Source organism: Podarcis cretensis, assembly GCF_951804945.1.
Source record: "Podarcis cretensis genome assembly, chromosome: 6".
NCBI classification, from domain to species: domain Eukaryota; kingdom Metazoa; phylum Chordata; class Lepidosauria; order Squamata; family Lacertidae; genus Podarcis; species Podarcis cretensis.
The window spans coordinates 39,991,089-40,017,254 of NC_137175.1; the positions used below are offsets into that span (position 1 = coordinate 39,991,089).

General features: G+C 42.8%; 1 protein-coding gene and 1 long non-coding RNA gene across 5 annotated transcripts in view; one reads left to right on the top strand and one right to left on the bottom strand.

Moving 5' to 3' along the window:
- Positions 1–26,166, top strand: part of PLXNA2 (plexin A2) — a 629,839-nt gene that overhangs the window by 339,717 nt on the left and 263,956 nt on the right. The window lies entirely within an intron of this gene.
- On the bottom strand, positions 560–13,662 carry LOC307218162. 2 transcript variants are annotated; one of them, XR_013839839.1, is made up of 3 exons: positions 13,585–13,662; positions 2,068–2,152; positions 560–700 (listed from the first exon to the last, which is right to left on the bottom strand). It is a non-coding gene; the product is annotated as an uncharacterized lncRNA (long non-coding RNA). The 2 variants fall into 2 exon arrangements; XR_013839840.1 differs by lacking the exon at positions 13,585–13,662 and adding an exon at positions 4,396–4,492.

Consider the following 26,166-nt stretch of genomic DNA (forward strand, 5'->3'; position numbering starts at 1 on the left):
GCAGATTTGGGGAGGGTGCAGGTGGCTCATGGAGAGAGTAGAGGCAAGAGTTCTGCCATGGAGGTGGGCAGTATCCAATGAAGTGCTTCCATCATTGCTATTTATGGTATTCGCATGCCACCAATTTACAAAATGCTCTCTGGGTAGTTCACCAGAGGAAGGGAAGCATGAATAAGAAAAGAAAAAGTAGCAGGATAAAAAGAACGTGCAGCAAACGAATAACAGCAAAGTGGATACAGTGGTACCTCGGGTTACAGATGCTTCAGTTTACAGACTCCGCTAGCCCAGAAATAGTACCTCGGGATAAGAACTTTGCTTCAGGATGAGAACAGAAATTGTGTGGCAGTGGCACATGGACAGCGGGAGGCCCCATTAGCTAAAGTGGTACCTCAGGTTAAAAACAGTTTTAGGTTAAGAACGGACCTCCAGAACAAATTAAGTTCTTAACCCGAGGTACCACTGTACTAAAAAGCACTAAAAAGCAAGGAGGCTGAGGTAAGAAAATGGGAGACCAAAGAGAAGAAGACTGCAGTAGTCAGAGTGAGAAATTACCAGGGCATGAACCATATATTTGCAAAGAAGATAGAGAAGAAGGATTGTACTGTATATTTGTACAGTTGTAAACAGAGGTGGAACATTATCTTCTTTCTTCACAGCTCCTTTCAGATGTTTGCCTTTTAGAAGGTGGTTTTCACAAAATCTGCAAAATAGAATTGGGATATGAAATATCTGGAGTACAAAATGAGTGGCTTTCCTTTTCCCATTTTACTGTATACAAGACAGGTAGTACCTTCTCCTTATTAACACCTTTGCTGCTCACTAATGTTCTTTTAGTATGAACTCAGAAAATATGGTTTGAATTAACACTAGTGAGTTTGACTCTTTTTTCAAACCTACAATGAATAAATCTGGGCAAGCTGTAGCAGTACAACAGCCTTCCTTATGAGAATGTTGGCAAATTCTGTTTTTACCTGGGCCAGAAACACTCTTGAAACAGCTTTTCTTGGAGCTGCTTATGGCTTCTAACCCAACAGAGGCCAGGCCACACAGAAGGACACTGTAACCGGTACAAGTCATATGTACAAGTGGACAATTATTTTCCCCATTCCATTTTGTAATTCCTCCACTGGTTGGCTCTGCCCCACATTTCACTTGGCCCGTGTTTCCATTTTACATGGAAAATTCCTGTAATTTCAGAGGTAGCACATGTATAGCTTCCACTTGCACAGATTTCCATTTATTGTGTTTGTTTGTGAATAATTTTCTATGTGATTGTGTGCATTAGATCACATATCCATATGTGATCATATACACAATCTCATCCTTTTCATGCAATCTTGACTTGCTAGTGTGCATCCTAACATGAATATAGATCCCCCCCACTTCATTCTCTTAAAGGCACAGAGACGGTTTGTCCAGTTTGACAGTACTGTACTACTTCTAAGTTCTGCATCTAGAAACCTTCTCTAAGAGGAGAAAGAGGCACTGTCCATTTCTTTCTTTCTAACCCAGTACCACTGAGGCAGAAAACCTACTAATAGTAGGTAAAAGCCACTATAACTTAGCTGTGGCTTAATGGTATATAGTGATGTTTGTCTCTGAGCAAACTCTACACAGAGCAATGCAGAACTCTGCAGCTGTTCGCTTTCCATCCTCAGATTTGTCTAAGGCTCTCCTAAGAAAGGAAGGTGCTGTGGTCAGAGGTTCCATTTTTACCTCTGCTCTCAACTCTTTCAAAGTTCCCAAGGGCCACCATGACCCCCCAGGAGGCTGTTCTTACCCACCACAAGGATCACATTATACGAGACACGGGCATTTATTTAAGCATTCCTGCTCCTGGTGCCAGGACTAGCTAAAACCAGATTGTCTAGCATCTAGTATTTTTGAGATATTTTTACACTTAAAAGGTGTGCACAGATGTCTCAGTTCCTCCATCAGAAAAAAAGATATGTTACTCAAGAAGATTTCAACTTCCAAATTAACGTAAGCCCGTTATTAGATCAATCAAAATGGCACAACATAGAGTGCATGCTTTTGAGTTCTCAAGTAGATTCAATTCTCACTCACCAGGGATTCCTCTTAAGGCCTAATTCAGCCGACTATGATGGGGGTCCTCAAAGTCTACTTTCTGCAAGTTGACAGACCTGTCGCTCTAATGTGTGAAAATAATTAAGCATTAGGAAAGAAAATTCAATCACAAGGGGAGACAATTTCATTTCTAGCCTCATCTTTCTGGATTGGTTTCCTGGCGCTCTACTGGAAGCCTCAAACACATTTTCTTTATACCTTATGCCATTTATCACTTTAGATTTTCGGCAAATACCAGCAATCACAAATCAGCACATTTTTAATTTGCTGGCATGTTTCAGGCACATAATCATACTACATAATGAAGCAGCATAGGCTAACACCTAAGACTTAACCAGAAATTCTTAAGATTCAAAGAACTGAGGACTGGGGTGTAGTTTAGTGATGGAGACATGTGTAAGGTTAGCTGAAAGAATGTATGTGCCTACCTGAGCCTTGATATCTCTTCCCTGCTCTGGATTCCGCTGATAAATGAAGTGAGGCTTCTTTAGTAGTGGCACTCCAGCTATGGAATCATATTTCCAGAGGTGCACCTGGTGCCATCTGTGTGGTCTTTTCAGCACTAGGTGAACACCTTTCTATTCGCCAGTAGTGGGACATATGGGATGGAGCCAGAAAGCCACTCTCCCGACATACATATCACTGCTGCTTACCTGGACAGGATTGGGGCGGGATGATAGCAAAGTCACACCACCATACAGCTGAGCTGGCACAATCGTCTGGTTAACCACAGTGTTTTTGATGATGGAACTACATGCCCCAGACCCCACCCATCCAGGTATGACTACAATACCATGCGCACCACTGCAGCTATTCATCCAAGCCTTTTAAACAACTTAAGCTTCACATTCTGGACCTCTCAATTTTAAATTGTTATAAATTGTGCCTTAAAGTTTAAGTAATTTTTAATAGTTTTATTGGTTTATATTGTATTTTAATGTTGCATTTATTATTAATTGCTTTGTAAGCTGCCACGAGAACCTCTGTTATAGGGTGAATATATAAATGTAGGTGATGAAGATGAAAATAATGTCATTCCTAGTTTAAAATTGATATTGAGAGGTTCGGAGGGTGGCAACATGAGAACAGGCTTTCTCTGCAGTGGCTCCCCATCTATGGAATGCTCTCCCCAAGGTAGTTTGCCTGGCGCCTTCATTATATAGCTTTAGGCACCAGGCAAACATGTTCCTTTTTAAACCAGGCCTTTGGTTGATCTTATTGACATCCAATGCCCTTTTAGAATGTGGTTCTTTTTGTTTTTTGTTTGATTTTATATGTTGTGGTCTTGTTTGTAAACCGCCCTGAGACCCCTGGGTATACAGCAGTGTATAAATTGAATAATAATAATAAATTACATTGAGAGCTGGAGCGTCGCAGTTAGCCAGATTTGATTCCGTTGCGTCAAATGGGCCAAATACTCTGAGATATAAGATACACTAACTTCCTTTACTTTTCTGGAGCTGCAGTACAGTTTTGAACTATAGCTTCCATCTCCCTGATCATTGGCCATGCTGGCTGGGGCTGATGAGATTTTGGAGTTCCAAACATCTAGACTGTGTCAGGCCAGAAAAGGAGGTTCACATTGTGCCAAAGCCAGATAGCCTTGGGCATGTCATTATCTTTTCAGCCTCAGTTTCTCATCTGTAAAAATGGAACGGTGATCTATAGCAGTGATTTCACAACAAAGGGGTTTTTTTTGGTTGAAAAAACTAATAAAGGAGGGTCAAGTAGTGTGTGGTTCAATTCAGCATGGTTAACATAACTGCAGGTGTACCACTCCAGGTGAACTGCTGCCCATGTGGGCTAGACCATCTACATGGGTGAAGTAGATGGTTATTAAAGAGAATTACACAAATTCACGGGGGATAAAGCTATTGATGGCTATGTTCTATTTCTACTGATGGAGGCAGTATGCTTCTGAATTCCAGTTGCTGGAAACCACCAGAGAATGCTGTTGTACTCAGGTCCTGCTTGCAGATTTCCCATAGACATCTGGCTGGCCACTGTGAGAACAGGATGCTGGACTAGATGGGCCACTGGCCTGATCCAGCAGCTTTCAGCTTATGTTCTTAAGTCTTTCCTATTCAGCTAACTTTGCTTGCATACATGGCCTGGTTTGCCACACATAAATAGCTAACCATATGGAGAGGTAGGCCTGCAGATAGAGTCCTTGGCACCAACTATGTATATGGGGTAATGTTTGAATTGAACCTAATCAAAATGAATGTAGAGACCCTTGTGTAGAGTGTGTCACAGCACATGTTTCCATTTGAACTACTGCAGCATGAAGCACACAAAAGCCCTCACTTGTCCCCAGTTCCTTCAGTTAGTGTCCCTTTGTTCTCTTCATACTTCCCTTGCATAGTACATTTCCAGCAGGACCACTGACATTGGGTGGACTCTGGGCTGGAAGGCTACTAGAATTAGCTTTCATATTGTGTTTGTTCTGGAAAGATAAGAGGGAAAAGAGTGAGCGTGGAGGGAGGGAGGGAGGGAGGGAGGGAGGGAGGGGAGCAGTGCGGAAGTTATGCATGAATCCATACTGTGAAATTAATACCAAGAGATATGCTCTAGGCTAGCAATATTTCTACGGGATTTATTTTGGAAATGGAATATTTTTACCTCAGGCGATAGACCTGTCTCCCTCACCCCACTGGCTTCCAATCCCGGTGCTGAGGAAGCCAATGGATACATTTTCTGTCGGCTCTGTGGAACAACTCTAGCTTGCAATGTGATACTGAGGAGGAATTTTAATTTCATGCTGTGTACGGCAGGCGCATGCACCAGTAGCAGTTGTATAATTTCAGATATGAATAGATGTACAGTATTCATAAGATGAACGAATGTGTTGCCTGCCATGCAGCTTTCATTTCTTCTAGCCTCTTTGCCATGTGCACATCACCCTTGTTGTCCACTCGTCATTGCTCTTGCTAAAATTGAAAGTATGTCTTTGCCAGATGGACATGTACAGCAGCGAGAGGAGTGTGTCTCTTGGTTACACTACGAGCAAGTTCACGGCCCTTTTGTTGCTTTAATTTCTCTGAGAAGATCCAAACATGATGCTGTTTTGCTTGGAAGGTGATATTTTTAACCTCCTGCCTCTCTTGCTTAGCTTTACAAGCTTTAAACGAGAGCAGCGGTAAGACAGCAGAACCCATTAGTGCTGCTAGGATTACAGGCAGGTTGTTAAATAATTAGCTACTTTATTTTCTTAAGTGAATCACCCACTGGTGGAAATGGTTGGGCTGATGGCCCTGGAGATGTAGGATACTTATTTCCTTGCTTGACAAATCTGATGGTAAAAGCAATTCTGTTGGTGTTGTATAGTCTATGTGCAAAAGTTTAGGACAAGGGAGTTTCATTCTCTGCATCACTATAAAAGTGTTGCACACAAGAAGAGCCCTGGGTTGATGGCTGTTCTGGCTGAAATCTCAGCTGTAAAACAAATATGCCAAAGCCAAGAAAAGCTTTAAATGTCTTCTAACACCATCTCTGAGATGAACAACTTTGCCTGTTCTCATACTAAACTGTTTGTAAACACAGCCACGCATTCCACCATGTCCATCAAAATCAACAGACTTTGTTGCTTCACAGATGAATAAATCTTCAGCTGTATGGAAGTAGATCTTGCTAATTTGTCTGTGTGGTTGGGAAAAGATGAATACCTAAAATCATATGTTGCAGTTGCCCGAGAAGTGAATACAGAGGCAGAAAGCCTAAGGTTTGAGGGATTTATCAATAGAATTAGCAGAATTGGCTGGGATAGGTGGGTTTGTAAATGAGACTAGAAGCATTTGCAACAATACAAATGATCCTTGCTCCTTTTCTCATCTTATCTACTTGACAGCCACTGGCAATGCACTAAGTTGAAACCCAGCAGTGATGGAGCTAGCTATTTGCATTTCCTGCCAACCTGCTTGAAGGATGGAGGAACCCGGCAGAGTCACCAGATGGACCTTGCTTTGTAGAAATTAACAATCCTGATGGGTTTGTCAGGCCACCACATCCTCTCTTGACTCTTAATTCCCATCCTGTAATTCGTTTTCAATCCACCAGGTGGAGAATGACTATTGTCATTGTCTAAAAGCACTGTTGGTCTTGGTTTGAGGGCTGCGTATCCACCTAAGAAAGAGATGCACAGCTGAAAGAGTAAGGTGGTTCATAGATAGGATGTTCTCCAATCATCAGCTGCAGGATGTGATTGATTGATTTAGGACAAGCATCACTCATGCTTGATTTAGAGGCTTTCTAGTCAGAAATAGGAATGTTGGAGGAATTCAATTTCTACACGTTCTTCTGCAAACTGCACCCACTAGATGTATGTGTGGATCGTAACGGAGTTGTCCTTTGCATTTCTCTAAGTTTTGAGATACAGTTTGCAACTCAAGAAATATTCTGAAATGCTTTGAAATGTATATTTTAGGATGAAATATGTTTAGAAATGCATGCATGGGATTGAGTGTGGAAATACACATTCAAATATGAATTTACATACAAAATTCAAAATTGCAGATTGGTGCAGAAATGGGAGGGAACAAACCTATGAATGAACACATGCGAAACTGGCATGGATTGAAAATGGACGGATCCAGCCATCCCTAGTCAGAACCAGAAATGCTATTTTTAGTGTAAGAAATGCACATTTCCAAGCTAAGCATGAATTTGGCAATGGCTTATCTCCTAATGCTATGTTAATCTTTGTCTTTTCTTGAATTAGTTATCCTGCAATGTTCCAACAGGAGATACAGCAGATTAAGATGACCACTCTATCCTTTGAAGGGTCTTTCAAAGGACAGGTTGTGGTAACCATGCTTTCTCCCAGTAGAAAATGGGGGATTAGCCTTACCCATTCACCCTTCTTACTTCTATGTCACATTCAGACCAGTTATACAACTGGCACAAAGCTGAACTCTCCCCCCACCCACCCAGTCCTTAGAATGTGCATGCCCTTCCTCTACACACAAGCCCCGCCTCACAATGATACCAGTTTTTCTGCTTTAAAATAAGGCACTGTGTCTTCCTCCAACTTAGCCTGCAGCACAAGCATTGTAGTTAACATTCTCAAACCTTTCCTTGAAACCCGTGTGGGTCCTAAGCTTTCCTTATTCTACAAAAATGAAAGTTTAAATCCTCACAAATGTTATCACAAGGCAAAAGTGGCTTCATGTGCAGCTGATGAGCTGTGCATTCTTGTAAACCTACATGCTTAATTTCTGGGTGATGAATGCATTTTAGCCTAACTGTTATCCGTGCACGCACACAAGCTATTTAGACTTAATGGCTATGGATTGATACAGCTGGGGAACTCATTAAAGAGTTCAGCAGCAAAGCAGACTCATAATTAATAAAATACAGACTTTCATTTGAAATCATTGCCCAGAGTAGCTTGCTAATAGCGGCAGAGCCGTCTGCTTGGTTCAGTCAAGCGCTCAGTTTGTCACCATTCCTTTGGAAACCCACACGGCCTTGAGTTGGTATTCTCCCCCTAGATGTTAATCTGAGGTGCACATCAAGTTCAACAAAATTCCCATCAGCGCCGCTTCATTGATTGAGGTGTTTTCTCTGGGGTTTTGTAGTGGTTGTGGTAATTTAAAAGAAAGGTAGCAACCCCTTGCTCCTCAGACACCTGGGATGAACTCAAAAGAACCTAAGCAGCCAGCAGTTTTGCCTTTCTGGAAGAAAAAAAGAAATTGGGCATAGACTGCAAGTTTACACTTGACCTTCTAGTTGTTCGTATTTGTGGGCCAAGAAAACCAGGTTCAACTTCCCCTCTGCATGAAGCTTCTTCATACATTTATGATGTAGAGTTTTGTATTGTGTGGCTCTGAAATGCATGAGACCACCTGCTTCCCCACAGTGAGTGAACTCAAAAGGTTCTGGCAGGTGTACCCTCTGCCGCCACTGCTACTAATACTACAAGTAGCCATGCAAATAGTGTCCTTGGCAATAGAGATGCCCAATGTGATGCCCTCCAGAGGTTGCTGGGCTACAGCCCAGATCACCTCTCACCATTGGTCATGCTGGCTGGGGCTGATGGAAGTTGTAATCCAACAACATCTGAAAGATACTACACTGGCTACCTCCCCAGATATCAAATCTAGTGTGTCTTGCTTTAGTTTTCAGCACTAGTGCTTTATGGCAGGAGCTGAAGGTAAGCACTATTGAGTTTGAGGATTCAAATAGTATATATACTGCTTTCAGACAACAGTTGGTTAAAGCAGTGTCATTAGGTAACAGTAGACTGGCTCTCTTTTAATGGTCCTGTGAATTACCTTGCTTGCTTCAAAATATCATAGCTTCATGCTCGTTCTGCTGAGTCCCTGGACTTCTTCCCCAAAGTACTGCCCTGATGGCACTATTGGTTAGTTGCTACATTGTCATCTAAAGAACACACTGAGTAAGCTAGGCTGAAATATAAACTAAGCGCTTGATTATTCCAACTGTACCTGTTGACGATTTTGAATCTTTCAATAATTTTTGTCACAATAAATGGTTCCTAGCAAAACACTGCAGTGGCTCATATTGTTTCTGCTGTTCCACAAACACAATAAAAATGGATTTTCTTTTCTAATTTGAAGTATAATGCACAGCTGCTTTTTAGTAGAATCAACATGATAAACACTCATAATGGCTTGTGCACACTATGGCATAGCAAAAGATTTGCTACCCCATGCTTTGTCTGCATTCAAAACCACAAGACACTGAACCCCACAATGTAATTTGTCTACAAGTCCTTTGTAGGCCTCAGTTCTTTCCCTTAGAGACTTCTGCAGTACACCAGAGGAGCTGGAATCCTGCTCACCAACCGCATTCTCAGAAGCTGAATGCAAACCACAACATGCCTAATGAAATGTGACATTGCAGCAAAGCATTGTTGTTATGAATCTGTGTGGGCTTTTAAAAACAAAACATGGAGAAGCTAAAGGATGAGTCTTATGAAAAACAGCAATAACCAATCTGGATGTCCTGACAAGTATTAATAGGGCCTTCAAATTGGAGAAGAGGTTGTCTGGGGTGGCACAGATTCCTTCAGTTAATATTCCAGGCCAACCCTATCAAAATTACAAATATGCTGAAGGGGAATGGCTTATGGGATAGATTTTTATTTTTAAAAAAACAAGCATAAAACTTCAGTAACTTGTATGGGGGAAATCAGATTAACATGTTGGTGCGCACCTGAACATAGTGCCGCTCTTACTTCCATGCATTCACCAAACACACGGATGTCTAATGCTGTGTATAACCATTGACCATGCTGGATGGGGTCAACAGGAGTGGGGAGTCCAAATCTGGAGCGTCACATGTTCCCCACCACTGATTTATTGGTGAGTGATGAATTAGTGGGGACAAAGTATTACTGGAAGTGCTAGTTAAGTGAGGCTAGGGTAGTGTGGGAATTTACTGATGGCAAAGGTCTATGTCAGGGTGATCCAACATGCGGCCCAACATGTGGTCCCTTTTTTGGCAGCCCTCAGCAACATTTCACACACACACACACCCAGCTCTCATGCTGCCTTACCAAAGCTTGAGGGCTCTGACAGGGTACTAGAGACCTTCCGCCTCCTTCCCAAAACTTAATTAGCACTTTCCCAGCTTTGGGGAGGTGGTGGGAGGGCTCTTGGACTCTACCAGAGTCTTGTACCTCCTTTCCAAAGCCCAGCCTTTCCCCCCCACCCCCATACAACAATTTTTGGCCTTTCTTCCCACACCCACGCATGACAAGTCAGTCTAGACAAAGGCACTTAAAGATGGAAGGAGATGCATACTGCAGAGTAGTTTAAGGGAGTGCTATTCCATGTATAAAGGAGCAACATGGCAGGAAATACAGAGATGTGAGTGGGAAAAGAAAGCAATGGATTCAGTAGCAAATGAACTTGTGTACAATGCAGAGTAAAAGAAGGGAGCATAAGATAGGGCTAAAATTAATTTCCTAGTATCCAGCCACAGTCCTAGTGTGGGCAACAATTATGTTCTGCTTTTTCCAACATCTCTCCCCTTTGGGAAGTTTCTATAAATGCATGTCATTTGTGAATAAAACTTCTCCCATCTATTTTAGCTTCTGAGCTCCTTATGGATGGCAGCAAATAACTGGAGAATGTGCAGTTCCATGATCCTCCAGTTCAAATTTCCTAGGAGCTACCATATCTCACTATTGATCATTTTTTAAATCAATCCATATAATAGTGATTTGCTTCGTTAATTTGATTTATTGCTATTAGATAGCACACAGAGAAAAAAGGTTAATAGCTAGTTAGCAAATAACTGATAAATGGCAGTGAACAGCTATGTCTTAAAATGGGCTTGCCACACATGCACAACCCTATTTAGGTTGTGCATATAGCAAAGCCTGGTCTCCTGCCTGCAATTCTTCTTTAGTGAAGAAGTCACACCTCTTCTCAAATCAACAGTTTACTAATCAGCTCCAGCAGAGAAAGAAATCCAGTAGCCATTTTCACCAGTGCTAGCAATCTTTTCCAGCTCCTCAGCTGGCAAACTTTAGAGGACTTGTGCTTGGCAGGAAACAGCAGGCAGTCAAAACCAATACGGGTACCAAACCCTTAAAAATGGGCTGTGACCATATAGCTTTGTCCCTCACTGACCATCAGAAAACCTGCAACTGACTGTAGCTCACTGGTGGGGCATCTGCCTTGCAAGCTGAAGGTCCCAGGTTCAGTCCCTGGCATCTCAGTGTAGACGCTGAACTAGATGGACCAATGGTCTGACTCGATGTAAGGCAGCTTCATATATTCCTATCTAACCTGTTTTGCTCATTAGGAGACCAGAAGCCTGTTGGCAATAGTGAATATTAGGACAGTTAGGCTTGACTAAAAAGGTTCTTGTACATTTTTTTTTTTTTACACAGCATTTTGCTTTGTTCCAGTTGTCCTTTTCTTCCTTTATTATTATTAATAAAAATAAACTTCACATAATTTGGCTGTTGGAGTCTTGGGTGTGTTATTGTAATCTCCCATGTGCCAAGTTGCCGGGCACATACTACTTGAGTTGGGACTGAGCAGGCTGCAGGTGGGATAGGCAGCTGGATGCTGGTTCTGTGTTCCTGTTAAGTGCAGTGATGCATTTATGGGAGGGAAAACGGGAGGCAATTCTCCAGGGTGGTGAATTTGAGGAGGCAGCATTTGCCAGACCAGCAGAGGGCCTTGACTCTTAATTTTTTTAAAAAGTAAAAAAAAAAAAGTTTGCATGTGCTCTAGGAGAAATGTCATAAGCCTATATGTGAGCCCCTCTCCCTCACAATTTCTGTGAAATGTGCTACTGTAGCTTGGCTGCTCTAAATCACCCTAATGAATGAAGTCAGAGCTGTCGGCTAAGGGTGCAGGAGCCCTTTCCAGGGACCCCACACGTGTCTCCACCAGACAGAGCCAGCAACAGTTCCTTCCTTGGTGGCCCAGGACTTATTTCTCCCACTACTCCCTGGCAGGTCAGACAGGATCTTTTCCTCTTCTTCCTCTTCCCCTTTCTGGCAACAGGGGTGATGGTAGAAGAAACAGGTAAAAATGCAGCAGGATGGAATGGACTGTCTTGACTTGAGCAACATTGGGCAACAACAGGTTCTGTTGTTTATGGGGCAATTCTCTTCCTCCTCCTCTGTGCCTCTACCCACTGAAAGGGGATTCTGGTTTATGATTCAGAATCTGTAGGGATCCGTGTCCCACTTATACTCCTGCCCCACTGCTCTTGAAACTTCCCTATCACTTGCTGCCCATTCCTATACATGTTTACTCAGCAGTAAGTCCCACTGTATCCAATTAGGAATATTCTCAGGTAGTGCATACAGGATTGCAGTCTCAATGTTTGGGAGAGAAGGGGAGCTTCACCAGTTAAGTTTCAGTAACCCTAACACACCTTGCTTCCCTGGGTAAGGGAGGGCAAAGTGGTGTCCCGAAGAGCATTGGGGTGGTGGTGGAGGTGCCTTTCTAGGAACGTGTGCCCCTGAGCTGCAGTAGCACTGTCTTCCTCATGTCTGAATGTGAGTTAATAGTGTTAAATAGTTTCTCTTTGGAGCAAGTTGGTGGGGGTGCAGACACTATAAATACATCTCTGGATAAGTGCAAGAAGTGTAGGGTCTGCTGGTTCCCTGGAAGTGACTCTCATCTAGGGTGGGAGGTTGCTCAGGGGCATATGGTGGCAGCTTATGAGATCACTTTGAGAGACCTTGACTGGCTGTTGTGAACAGAAGGGAGGCAGAGAGTAAAACCAGGATCTTTGCCACCACCCCTTCTGTTGCACTCTATAATATATAATTTAAGCAAGTCTAGTTGTGTTGCATATAGAATTTCTATGATACAAATGTTTCTGGCTTAAACTGACTTGTCTCCCAACTGTGGCTGATATGGTTCCTCACTCACATTCTAGAGATAATTAGTTCAATAAAAATCATAGCCTTATCTATTCTCCTCACATGGTATCAACCCTATGGAAAAAAAATGTAATTGAAAGCTTTAAGTTAATGTAAATTAACTTAACGTAAATTAATGTAAATTAATGCATTAACTTAATGTAAATTGAGTTATTAGTATAAATCAGTTTCAAAGAGGCTTGTGGGTGTATTTTGCCATTTAAAAGGAATCATAGCTGGGGACAAGGCATAACTCGCTCAGTTGTAAAGCACGTTCTTTGCTTTCAGAATGCCCCAGGTTATATCTTTGGCATTTAAACTCCAAAGGCAGTGCTGGAGTTTTGTAAAAGTTTGCAAAGGATAGTTGGGTGTTTCTATTTCCTTCTTTTAATTGAAAAGGGAAAATTACAAACTAAACATCCCTCCTCCTTCTTCTCCCCCTTTTCCCCTACCTAAAAGGATAGGTAAAGGTAAAGGTACCCCTGCCCATACGGGCCAGTCTTGACAGACTCTGGGGTTGTGCGCCCATCTCACTTAAGAGGCCAGGGGCCAGCGCTGTCCGGAGATACTTCCGGGTCACGTGGCCAGCGTGACATCGCTGCTCTGGCGAGCCAGAGCCGCACACGGAAACGGCGTTTACCTTCCCGCTGGTAAGCGGTCCCTATTTATCTACTTGCACCCGGAGGTGCTTTCGAACTGCTAGGTTGGCAGGCGCTGGGACCGAGCAGCGGGAGCGCACCCCGCCACAGGGATTCGAACCGCCGACCTTTCGATCGGCAAGTCCTAGGCGCTGAGGCTTTAACCCACAGCGCCACCTGCGTCCCTAAAAGGATAGCTCACATCTAAACAATAATAGTAAAATGCCCATAAGCACTGTGGAAAGAGGTCAAAAGTTGCTGAGGTCAATACAAAGGAAGATATTAACACAACCATATATTACACAATGTGACAAGTACAATTCAACTTGTAGGGTTTTTGTTCATGTGCTGGATAGAGAGGCATTTCTAATGCAAATACGAGAACTTGTGCTCCTTTCCCACTCCCCTCCATTAAAATGCTTCCTTCTGATCCTAGCACAGAACTTCACTTGCTTTCTGATACAATGTCTATAATTAAGGGGGCTTATTGCCCTTGCTAACCTTTTAAAGAGAGAGAAACCCAGTAGACTCATCACCTTCCACCGCCGGGTATATCTCAACAGATCAAGTGAATGCTTGTCCCTGGAATCCAGAGACAGTTCTCAGCAACTGCTAGCTATTTAATGTTTAAATAGTCGCATGTCAAGATAGTTGTGTGGCAGCCGCTAACCTTATGGCTTTTGAAGTGTGATTTGAAAAGCAGCCACAATCTGTTGTTTTGTCGTCCCCAGGACTTGACTTTAGATACAGCTCCACTTGGCTCATAAATCAAGCACAAGTCAACTCCCGGTTGTGCGTTTGAGACATCTCCACCATCCTCTAGATGTTGTAAAAAAGGCTGTTGAAAAATTATTGAACTGATTTGATTGTGCTTGCTGCTTTATCACCTGCCAAGTGGCAGCACAATACGCGGGAGAGAGAAAGGTCATAGCCAGTTACCCAAGCTTTATCCACTCTACCTCAGCCTCCAGCCATCTGGCTAGTGGTCTGGCTTTCTCTGACTAATCTGCAGCCCCAGACCTTTATGATTCAGAGGCAACAAAGGGAATCTCCCGCCACCGAGTACCACCCCCACCACCCCCGGCAAACTAGTAGAAAAGTTGTGGTCGTGGATGGAAGCCGCCTTCTACAAGCTTTACAACTGTGTCATTTTCTGCCAGACGTGTGAGATAAGGAGTGGGGAGGCAACTTTGCAAGGATGGCTCTGAGGCTGAGAGACCACAAACCAGCCAAGGGGCAGACTCATGTTACATTGGCATTCCATGGTGGTTTTGGGGGGCAGGAATGATTTCCCAGCAGCTGAATAAAAGGTGGAATAATGGCAAAGGAACAAAAAAACCCAACAACCCTCAAAAACCTCACCCTTCTGAAACAACCCACCCTTGCAGCAACCACAATGTGTAAACTTGATATCCCAGCTGGAGTTCATTAGCAATTCAATTCCTCCATAGTGTGTTTAGCTTAGCATGGCACTTGTGGCTAGAGAAGAAAGAGGTGAAATTTATCAATTTTTCGTTTGGGCTGTGGAGAGAATGACTCGCTTGTAAGCTTCCTCTACTGTCTGCTCCTGAAATACCCCAGTCTGCTGGGAAGCAGCTTGCTCTGGACCATTTTGCATTTGTTCTCTCCTTGCGTTTTCCCTTTTTCTTTTGGCAAGTGCAGGCAAAGGCAAAGTCTGTCCTCTATACATTTGTCAAATTACACTAAACTACGAAGGTTTACAATTCCAAGGAAATGTAAATGGTTGTGCATCAAAGGTGTCATGTATCCTCAGACAGAGGGGGATCTCTTGGTGGCTACCTATACAGTTACAAAATCCCACTACCCTACTTGGAAACTCTTTGACTGAGTATCTTTCAGAAGTTATTTAAGAACCAGCTGCTTGGGCTGGCTTTTAGAAATTAGGAATAAGCCAGTTTTTTTGGGGGGGGGGCTTAATGTTTTATTGTATATTTAGGAGAGTTTATATGATTTTTTTTGTTCTAGGAATAGGATCCTATCTTGTCATGTCATAAATTTCACTGAATACATTCCCAGCCTGAAAAAATCTGCAGTGAGATTTAATGAAAACCATGCAATTTGTTTGGATAGAGCTTTTAATGCCTTCTGTCGCTGTTTGGTATGAACCCAGCTGATTGAGGGCTCATCCACATTTCCACTTGTCCCATGCCTAAAATGCACAGGTCCAAGCAGTTTTCCACTTGCCCCTCTCCTTTTCCAGGGAAAATCTACTCTTTAGCTCTAAATCATAGCAAACATCAATCCATAGAAAACCCAAATTGCTGTTTGCTTCAATTGAGCACTAAAGAGCAGTTTTCTGGGTTGGAAAGCAGTGGGATAAGAGGAAGCATGGATAAGCCCACACTTCCACATGCCCTATGGGTTTTCCACTTTTCCTGAGCTTTCTATGTGAATGTGCAATAAAGGCAGGGCTTTTTTTCAGCCAGAACTCAGTTCTGGCACCTCTTAGGTGGGCGCCATTGCCATTCTAAGTGAATGAGGGAGGTGTTCCATGGTGAGTTCTAGCACCTCTTTTTCTAAAAAAAGTTTTAGTGTGTACACAACCTATGTTAACATTGTTCGTGTTTCAGGGAGCCTCCAGACAGCCAAATGGATCGTTCAGCTAGCTAGTTTGCAACAGTATTCTTCTTCTTAGTTATTGGAGTTTGTAATTCCGGATTAAAATGGGGGGAGAACATGGGCTGGCATTTTGATGCAGCTAACATGTAGATGCTGTGAAATACTTGCATGCATGAGGAGCCCTGATCTCACCATTTATACGCATCTGGCAACATTTGCAGAAAAAAACTACGCCCCCCCCTTCCCTCCTGCCTCCATGGCTCTTTCTGCTCTCCCATCTAGGAACATAGGCAGCTGGGGCCTGGATATATTGTGTCACTCATGAAAAGTTCAAACTGCTCTGGCATTATAGACCAGGGGAATTATGTACTTGGGACTGGTTGCCCTTAACCAGCCATGTTTTCAGATATATGACAGTTTATAACTTCATTCCACCCCCTGCCCCACCATCATTCTAGCATATACGAGGAGCCGTTTTTAATGAGGTTTGATCCACTCTGTTGTATTTTTATACTGAGTTTTGATGTGCTGCTTTTTTGTTTCATGATTTTTATATTGACTTTTGATTCTGTATGCTGTCCTTGCAGAGGGTTTTGTGTATATTCGCCCTTCTCTTTGTTGTCTTCTCCACTGTCTGTTTTCAATTGCAGACTCCTCTCTAAAGCATAATGTACACTGATAGAATATTAGTAATGGTAAACATTAGCCAGTTGCATTAAATATGGACCTTGCTCTGACACTATCAGCTGATGCTGACAACAGCAGCAGGATAAACTAAACAGATGAACCCAGGCTCAGGCTACCCTTTTGTGTCTTGCAGGCATGCACAGCTTAGTTTTTGCCTGAAGACTGCAGATCAGGGAAACTGACACACTCCAATGTTATCCAAGCTTCAACATCTTACACCTGGGACAGCTTGCCTTACAAGCTGATCTGTCCAAACTCCTCTGGGACAGCATGTTTGAGTTTATTTCTGATGCATTGATGGCATGGGAGGAGTTGTTACATATTTGTTGTTGCAGGCTAATGCCCTATTATTGAAGTTCTGTCATCAAGCCAGAAAGCTCCAGTTGCAATCAATGCCTTGTTCCTGATGCCTCCCTTGTGTGGGAAAACTGAACTCTGAGGCAGGGGATTGGTTTACCTTGTTCAGTGCAATGATGGGTGTCAGCTGGTACATCACATAGGATTTCACTGTAAGAGGAACTTTTGTGTAAAAAAAAAGGAGTGCATTCTTTTCCTATAACTGATTGTTACAGGGTTTAGTACAATGAATGTTTCTGACTGCAGTTTCTGCAGACTTCAATATGGTAAGGAGGAAGAAAATGTTTGTCAATGAGAATTTTAGGCCCATAAGCTCACACATGTACCTATCAAAGCAAGAAGATTTATTTTCCTCTACTTGTATGATTAACCTAACAGCCTGCTTTTCAGAAGGGGTCATCCATCAGAATTAAGAGACAGTACTTTGAAAATGAATCTGGTTAGGGTCTTTTGTATTTGAAAGAATACACCACTGGGGTTAACTTGCACAAACTTAGAGCGACACAATTTGGCTGTTAATGAAAGGGATGGGGTTCCTACATCAGAAGAACCTTTATCTTTTGTAGGAAATCCAATATAGCCATGACTTGAAGATGGCCTACTGCACTATGGGGAATTGTGCTAAAGAGCTATGAAAAGTTTGTCTTGTGGGAAGACTTGGGAGCTAATTGAATGCCATAGGGTTAAGAAAATGCATTTCCCCCCAGGCACCCAAGGGATGAGCCATGAGGAGAGAACATTTATTTCTGTGTGCATTTTGCATGACTCACTTATTAACACCTTCTTTGTGTTCATGTAATATTCCTTCTGGAAGATGTATACTCCAGTCCAAGAAACTCCAGTCCATTTTCTCCCAGGCTCATTTCAAATCTTCAGTTTCAGACATCTGAAATGGGTCTCAAAAGAATAAAAATCGGTTGATCCTTTCCAGAATCTGAGCCCTTTGACAAGCCTGATGACTGCATCATTAGACACACAAAGACACCCAGTGGCCACCTCATCTACTACACCCCTTCCAACCTGCATATTAGGTTCAATGTCCTTCTACTGCCCCCACCAGTTTAATTGGTAGAGATGGTGGTCCACAAGAAGGTGCCTTCAGTCTTTTGGGTTATTATCTACATTGACAGGGTTTCAGGCAGGAGTTTCTCCCAGTCACACTTGGAGATGCTGATGATTGAACCTCAGACCTTTTCCCATTCAAAACAGATGCTCTGTCACTAAGCTATGGCCCTTTCCTGAACCAAGATCATGAAGCCTTGGATCAGGCTGTGAGCAGAGTTCTCTAGCTCCCATCAGATGTTCAACAAATAGTCACAAATAGTCGCAAATAGTGTGAAATAGAAGAGGTAGAAGGGAAAGCCTGATCTGCAGGGCCAAGGGGCCAGGGGATCTACACTTGGACTGCTCAAAAAGACTGATCCTTAGCCTTTTTTAAAAAAAATGAATGTTTGGACATTCAGCAGATGTCCTCTTCATTATAACATACCTAAGGATCATTTCTTTCTTTCTTTCTTTCTTTCTTTCTTTCTTTCTTTCTTTCTTCACTAAGGACCCATCTATCAAGGAGATCCTCAAACTTATATTTGTGGCATCTTAAAATCTACACAATGCAAAAAGAGTTGCTTAAGAATGTTGTGAATGGATGACCCTGCTCAGAGCAGGGTTTGGCAAAATGACATAAAGTCCATTCCAGTTCAATAATTCTATGATTGTGTGAATTATGGGTTCCCAAGAATCAATTATGGCAGATGGAGCTGATTATAGTATTTTGTTTTCTTCTGTCCCTGCAGAAGTTTGAATTAATGCATGTTTAAATAGAATGCTCCCAGATGCAATTTTTCTCTACCAATTCCCCAAGTATATTGAGTGTTAAACTGATGAAACAAATGGTTAGAAGCAGGGCCAGCTCTACCATTAGCTGGAGTGAGATGACGCACTCAGGCAATAGATGCTGGGGTGAGGGTAATAGTGGCAATTCATCTTCATTACCCCCCCCCCAGCCATTCCCCTTTGTTGGTGTGGCAGAACTGTACCACATGACTGGTCATGTCCCCATAACTAGTTTGTGGCCTTTTCCATGTTAAGAGGTTACAATCCCATTGCCAGTGTTAAAATAAGATACAACTGCCAGTTGAAAGGGCTTTTATACATGAAAGAGGGAAGGAGTGTCTCCCTGCCCTTAGGTATTCAAGAAATGTATCCAATTCAAGTCCTACTCAGAATAAACTCACTGAAATTAATGAACATAACTAACACCAAATCTTAAAAGGTAAAGGGACCCCTGACCACTAGGTCCCGTCATGACCAACTCTGGGGTTGCGGCGCTCATCTCGCTTTATTGGCCGAGGGAGCCAGCGTACAGCTTCCGGGTCATGTGGCCAGCATGACTAAGCCACTTCTGGCGAACCAAAGCAGCACACAGGTACTGCTCTGGCAGGAAGGTAAATGGCGTTTCCATTTATCTACTTGCACTTTGTGCTTTCGAACTGCTAGGTTGGCAGGAGCAGGGACTGAGAAACGGGAGCTCACCCCGTCGCTGGGATTCGAACCGCTGACCTTCTGATCGGCAAGTCCTAGGCTCTGTGGTTTAACCCACAGCGCCACCCGCGTCCCTTACATCAAATCTTAGCTGGATACAATTCCAAATGTTCTGGGTCTGGCCCTCTTTAGAAGACTCATAATTTTTTTCTGAAGTAGCCAATGTGTATGTGATTTTGACCTTTAAAATGTGTCCCATCTACATTTTCATTTGCACCCTTTTCAACTTGGAAGAACACACGAGAATTTTTGAATGCCAGTATGATGTTGTGATTGCATTTTCTCTTTTCTCAGCTGACACTCCCTCCCCCCCCCCAGCAAAGCCTGCCTGTTTTAAAAACCAGGGTTCCAAAATTCACAGCTGGGCTTCCAATTAAAGTGGCTAAATTCTCCAAAGTGTGGAGCATCTGTCACTCTTACCATCTGAAATCAGTCAGAGATGCCTCAGCTTTGAAGCTCTGGGAAGCCAGCCACTTTTATTCACAGGCCTAAATGTAGTTTCTGGAGCCCAGCTTTAGGCAGACATGTTTTCAGGGTGGGGAGGGAATTGGCCTGAGAAAACTGATGTTGTTCTCTCCTGATGTGTGTGTGTGTTGGTTTGCAAAGTTAGAAGTGCAGATGGGGGGAAAGTTGCCCAAACTGGCAACTGCTACTACTGGTACTTGGTCTGCCAGTTTTCTTGCTACCCCAACAGGGATGCGGTAGCAGCCTTTTTGTCTGGATGAGACGAGCCATGCAGTATTTTGAGAGATGTCAGGCCTATTACACTCAGGAAATCATTTGGTGTTGTCTAGGAAAACAAATCTACAAGGATAGTAGGGAGGGGAGGGGAAGAGAATTGGTGGTGGGCTGTTTCTTTGTGAAAACCACTGAACCACACACTTGTATTTTCCTAGCCAAATAGACCTGAAAGACTATTAAAACAGTGTTTTTCTGCTTGACGTTGGCAATGAGGGAGCTAATTACGCTGGATTAGAGTTTTCTGTTTAATTACATGAAAAATGTAGTGCAGTTAATAGTCTAGAGGATGTAAGGAGGCTAAAGGAACATCCTTGTGTTTATCCACTGGTGGGTCAGGTAAGATTATGAAATGTGAAGAATAGAACTTTTGCCTGTTTAAGAGTCATGAAAAAGAGAGGGGTTTTTATAGCCCTCTTCTGAAGGCACACGAGGCTGGCAGCTTGCTGAAGCTAAGCAGGTCTGGGTCTGGTCAGTGCCTGGATGAGGGGCCGCCCTGAGAAACAAGCATACACCATCTTGAGTTCCATGGTGGAAGAAACGCAGGATATAAATGTAAGAAAGCAAATAAACAAACCTGATACTTGTTATTTAAGGGTGAGAGAAACTGCACCTTCAGCTATTGCTCTTAATAGTACAGGAGCATTGCCCTCCTCTGCATCTGGTCATTTCAAAAAGATGTGAGGGGGGAGCTTTCTGCAGGATCAGAACCACAACTACTAAGGACAGGCAAAAAGAATGAAGGACACGTCTGGCTTGATATATACTATTATTATCATTTCATTATTATTTATTAAATTTCCATACCACCCTTCATCCAAAGATCCACAGGGTGGTTCGCAAAATATGCTAAGGAAGTTCAAGAGAGAGAGGAAAAAGTTAGAAGAAACCACAGCTGAAGAGAGGGGTTCAGAAATGCCAGGTACAATGAATTTGATTTCTGGGACAGGTGATTTTTCAGTTGAGTCTTCAGCAATCTTTCCCAACTAGGTGCCCTCTAAATGTTTTGGACTACAACCCACATCAGCCCCAGGCAGTACAGCCAGAGTAGGCTTGTCTATGGCATATTTTAATATCCATACAATTTGAGATGGTCGGAATGGCATTTACCAAAGCAGGCACCTGCCTCCGTTTTCTCACAGAGAAGATCCTGCGGAGTTTTTACTGTTTCCTTCATGGAACTGTGAGGAACTCCCAAAAGCTTGCTGTAATTCCTAGTGCTGATGACTGCACCATCTAAAGCTTGGCACTCCGGGTCACTGCCCTGGAGGTCATGAGCAGAAAAGCCATCAGGTTTAATCATATTATCCTGCCTGAGCAGGCTTTGAACCTGACCTCCTGACACTGGACATCTGAAACCTGGACCACAGGAGCCCAACCTAATTGCTTTTCTCCTCTAGCCTCCTGTGTTAGTACTGCTTGCCTATTGTTATCCTGACCCAGTTCTGTCCTTTGGCTGCATTACTTACACTGGCTTCCTTCAAGGAAGAATATAAGGGATGCAAGCTGTATAAGCTCAGCCCAGCAGCTCCTGAGAACTGCATATTCAGAAAATCCTGCGCAGGATTCTCTCTAGCACTGTACTGCATCATTAGAACCAACTGCTCATTTTGTTTTCATGGATGAGAGAAGACTTGGCCCTGTTTCCACTTAAGGACAGTCTCAATGTGATGGTGAAGACAAGTAGAAGATGAGAGCTGTCCAGCCTCGCCCCCAAGTGTGTTGTGCTCTTCTCTGCACAGAACTCTGTGCCGAGTTTCTTGTTAATTTGCTACAGTCGCATGATTCTCAACAAGGGAGACAGATTACCTTAAGAGGCACAAACAATTGTTTGGGAATTCAAAGATTCTAGCAGTTCTTAAGTTTGCCTCGGGATTCTAAGTGTTGAATCACTACCTCATCTCCTTCCTAACAGTACACATGAAGCATCTGTGTTCTAAACAACTGAGCCTCTTGGGCTTGCCAATCAGAAGGTCCCCAGTTTGAATCTGCATGACAGTGGTGAGCTTCAATTGTTCCGTCCCGGCTTCCTGGCTTTCTGTTCTTTTCCACTGAACTGCTTTATGTCATTCTCCAGGAGCAGGCATCTACCAGGCTAAAAATCCAGCCCAGCTGCTTATTGCCATTTTGCACTTTGGAACTTAATCTGGAACCCATAAGGCTTCCATCTGGGAATACACATCTCCTCTCCCTATGATCTAGGAATCTAGGACTCCATCCAGAGATGGGAGCAGTGGGCAAAGACGGCAGGCAGCTGGATTAGTTTCCTTAATTCACATATGTTTCCAAATCCTCTGCAATGCTGAATTGCAACACTCTTATGGGAATCTGTTTCTGCTTCCTTGGGGTCCCAGATCCTTCTGGATGAACAAACTTTCTGATAAGTTCTAACCTTCAATGAATATGCTTCAGAGACATATACTTGTGTGGCAGAAAGATGAAAGTGTCTGTACTTGTACAGTGGTACCTCGGGTTAATAACTTATTTCATTCTGGAGGTACGTACTTAACCTGAAACTGTTCTTAACCTGAGGTACCACTTTAGCTAATGGGGCCTCCCGCTGCCGCTGCGCCGCCACCGCATGATTTCTGTTCTCATCCTGAAGCAAAGTTCTTAACCCAAGGTACTATTTCTGGATTAACAGAGTGTGTAACCTGAAGCATCCGTAACCTGAAGCGTCTGTAACCCAAGGTACCACTGTATATTAATATTGTAAACCAGAATGGATGCAATACAGTTGAGCTTTCCAGACCCTCCTGCACTTTGTTCCTGAATATGTGTAGGAGCAACTCTCACCTCTTCTCTCCCTTCCTTTTGCATCAAATATAAGCTTTCCTGTTGCCAATTCTGAATCAATATCTCAGTAGCTGCACTGCCTAAGTATACTAGTGGGACTTGTAACATGCAGCCTTCTTTCCCTGTGTAAGTTTTCTACTAATTGCCAATTGTTATATGCAAACTTCAAAAGATAGTTCCTTACCCGCATGGGTTTGCGACATCATCTACTTCAAAGAGTTCATTTCTTTGATAAGGGAGGGATTTTCTGTGACTTGGGTTTCAGCTCCTAGCCTGACTGACCAATTTCCAAAGAGGCATACTGCTGACAGCCTCCACCCAGCTGAGACACAGGCAGAAAACATTATTGGTTGGAAGAATGATCTAAGTAAATAATTATGTTTGGCTTTTTACACATAAGCTAAATGTATGCAATTAACAAAATGCTATTTTATGTGATTATAAACCAAAAAATGGCCAAATGTCTGAATTTGTTCCTTTTTTCAAGGCTCTTGCCAGCTACAACATCTCAGTCACAGCAAGTTTGAATCCCTTTACGTGTTGCTATAAACTATAGGGTAGGGGAGACACATGATTTTCCAGAAAACCATGTGCATGAAGACAGAAACCTGTGTATGGTCTTAGGCAAGGCAAACTTCTCCCTGTGGATCCCACAGGGTACAAAGTAACTGGAAGTTTCCAGAGTTAGGCTTCAGTGTGAAAGCTGCTTGGCATAATATCATTTGCAAGATGATGGCATACATTCCAACTGGTACCTGTCCCAATAAATCACTCTCCCTGTTTGGCCCCTACTTTGCTTTGGGGAGATGCCTAATTAAAATGTTCTTTACGTTTCTAACTGCCTGTCCAGAGGATACATGTTGCAGCTTGTTTATAACAAGATTAAACATTCCAGAAAATGTTCTTAAGTGCTTAAGGAAAGCAATGAGCATTTTACCAACACAAAATCAGGTTCAGTTTGCCAAAGCATCCTGAGCTAACAAACAGATATCAAACAGGCAAGGCTTGGAGAGACCATTGCCTTCACCCCTGGAGAACCATTGTCCATTCAAGCAGACTTCAACTAATAGCTGGCTCTTGTATAAGCCAGCTTCATATGTGAATGTTAAAAGTCACCCTGGCATGAAGCAAGAAGCATATGGGACTGCCTAGAGCAGTGTTGAGACCTGTGGCAGATTTCATTATTTATCCAAAATGACTGCAGGTTCAAACAATTGAGTCCCACCAGTTCCCCTTGCCAGCCTCTGGGGCACAAATGCTTTCATCCATTGAACCTGTTATAAAGATTGGTCCTCAGCTACTACTTATACATCCCAGGTTTGTTCATGATGCTCAGTTTCACAGCACATCACTAATCCATGCAGTTACAAACTTGCTGGATTGCTATCTCTTTGCTCCTCTTCCAGTTCTGCTGCTGTGAATTATGTCATGGCTTGGCTTAGTGTGTCATCTGAACCTGAGCTTGTGGTAAACCAAGAAGATACTCTTTTTTATATACCATAGTTTGTCTGAAATGAGACAAACCACAAGCCCAGGTACAGCGTACATAGCTCACAGCAAGGAAGCAGCATTAGAACCAGAGAAGGAGCAAAACAGCCATGATCTCCTTGCTGCCAACCTGCATGTTCGTGTGTTTTTTTCTAAGCCATGGTTTGGCTTAGTGGTAGAAGTGAATCAACTCACTGACTCACACTTCTACTGCTATGACCTGTCCCCAGTTGAGACCTGAGGTATGCCATGACACCTAAGCCAATGTATTTACAGGCCATTTAAAAAAAAAGGTATCCAGAATGGCATTTCTGAGCATGAGCCTCAGTTACAATATGATAAATAACAAAGAGTCTTGAGGCACCTTAAAGACTAACACGTTTATGATAGCATAAGCTTTTGTGGACTGGAGATTTCTTCAGCAGTTGCATCTCAGGATGAAAGCTTTCGCTATAATACATTTATCAATGATTAAGATGCTAGAAGACTCTGTTGGGTTTGTTGCAGCAGACCAGCATGGCTACGCCTCTGGAAATTGAAAGGGGCAGGTCCAGTCTTTGCAAATTGTAGGCAAAAACACACACGCATGCACACATGCACACATACTTATTTTAAAAGATAGAACATATTCCTAACATGGAACAGCCAGTAATCTTCTGCACTGTAAATGGCAGGTTTCCATCAACAGCTAGTGTATTATTATTAGGTTATTTTTATTAATACCCTGTCCATCTGGCTGGGTTTCCCCAGCCACTCTGGGCAACTTAGAGCATATCTAAAAACAAAATAGAAACATCAAGCATTAAAAACCTCCGAATACAGTCCCTTAGGGCTGCCTTCAGATGTCTTCTAAAAGTTGTGTAATTCTTTATCTCCTTGACATCTGAAGGGAGGGCGTTCCACAGGGAGGGCGCCACTACTGGAGGGGGAAGAGTAGGTGTGAAGACTTCCGTCCTGCTCCCACACCAAGAGATTTCCCAGGAAGTTATGGGTATTCAAGACTGGATAATTATCAATTAGGAAAAACTTCTGAGCAACTATTAATTATAATAATATTAGTAAGATTTCCAGCTATTACGTTTAATTTAGATCCTTAACCACAGGGAGTCTGGCTGCATCAGCAGTTTCCACTTGGATGCCTCTGCAACACTTTTACAAAAAAAAAAAAACTCCAAACAAACAAGAAAATAAATTTAGCATTTCAAAGGAACCGTATAATGGCTTGCAGTCCAGCAGGAACCATTTAAAAATGCATTGTGTTCATAGGTTCACAACAATCATTCAATGGTATTTCATAGATCTCTGACGATATTATGGAATGTATTCATTCCAATGCTGTGCTAAGAACAGAAAGAGAAATCTTTATCCCATGAAAGTCAACAGTAAAGATACTATTGAGATCAGCCATTGTGCATGCTTGTGCATTGTAGTCTTGTTTGCGTGTGCATCAAGATTCTCTTGCTGCAATTTACCAGTTATGATACAGGGGAAAACACAGCTCTCCAGAACAATCTCTGAAATTCTGAGCTAGCTTCATCTGGCATGGGAAGGATCCCCCAATTTACGTTTTTATCTTTGATGATAACTTGTCTTACAATTTCCTATGGAGATGAATTGCCCCGAGCAAATGATTCACACTTGAGCTATTGTCAAACAGTGCTGTGAACGGCTATTTATTCCATGTTTCCTGGTCATTCAACCAAACTCAGCTAGTTTAGGCTGTGTGCTGTCCTGTCAGCTGTGAAACCTGTTACTGTGAAACAGTTATCTTCTGGGAGAAAAATCAGCACTGAAGGTCAGGGGATTAGTCATGTCGATGGGCATGGAGAGTCATGAATGGACAATACTAACAGGGCTTTCTGTAGAACTTCCTAGCAAAAAAAGGGAAAGCCAAAC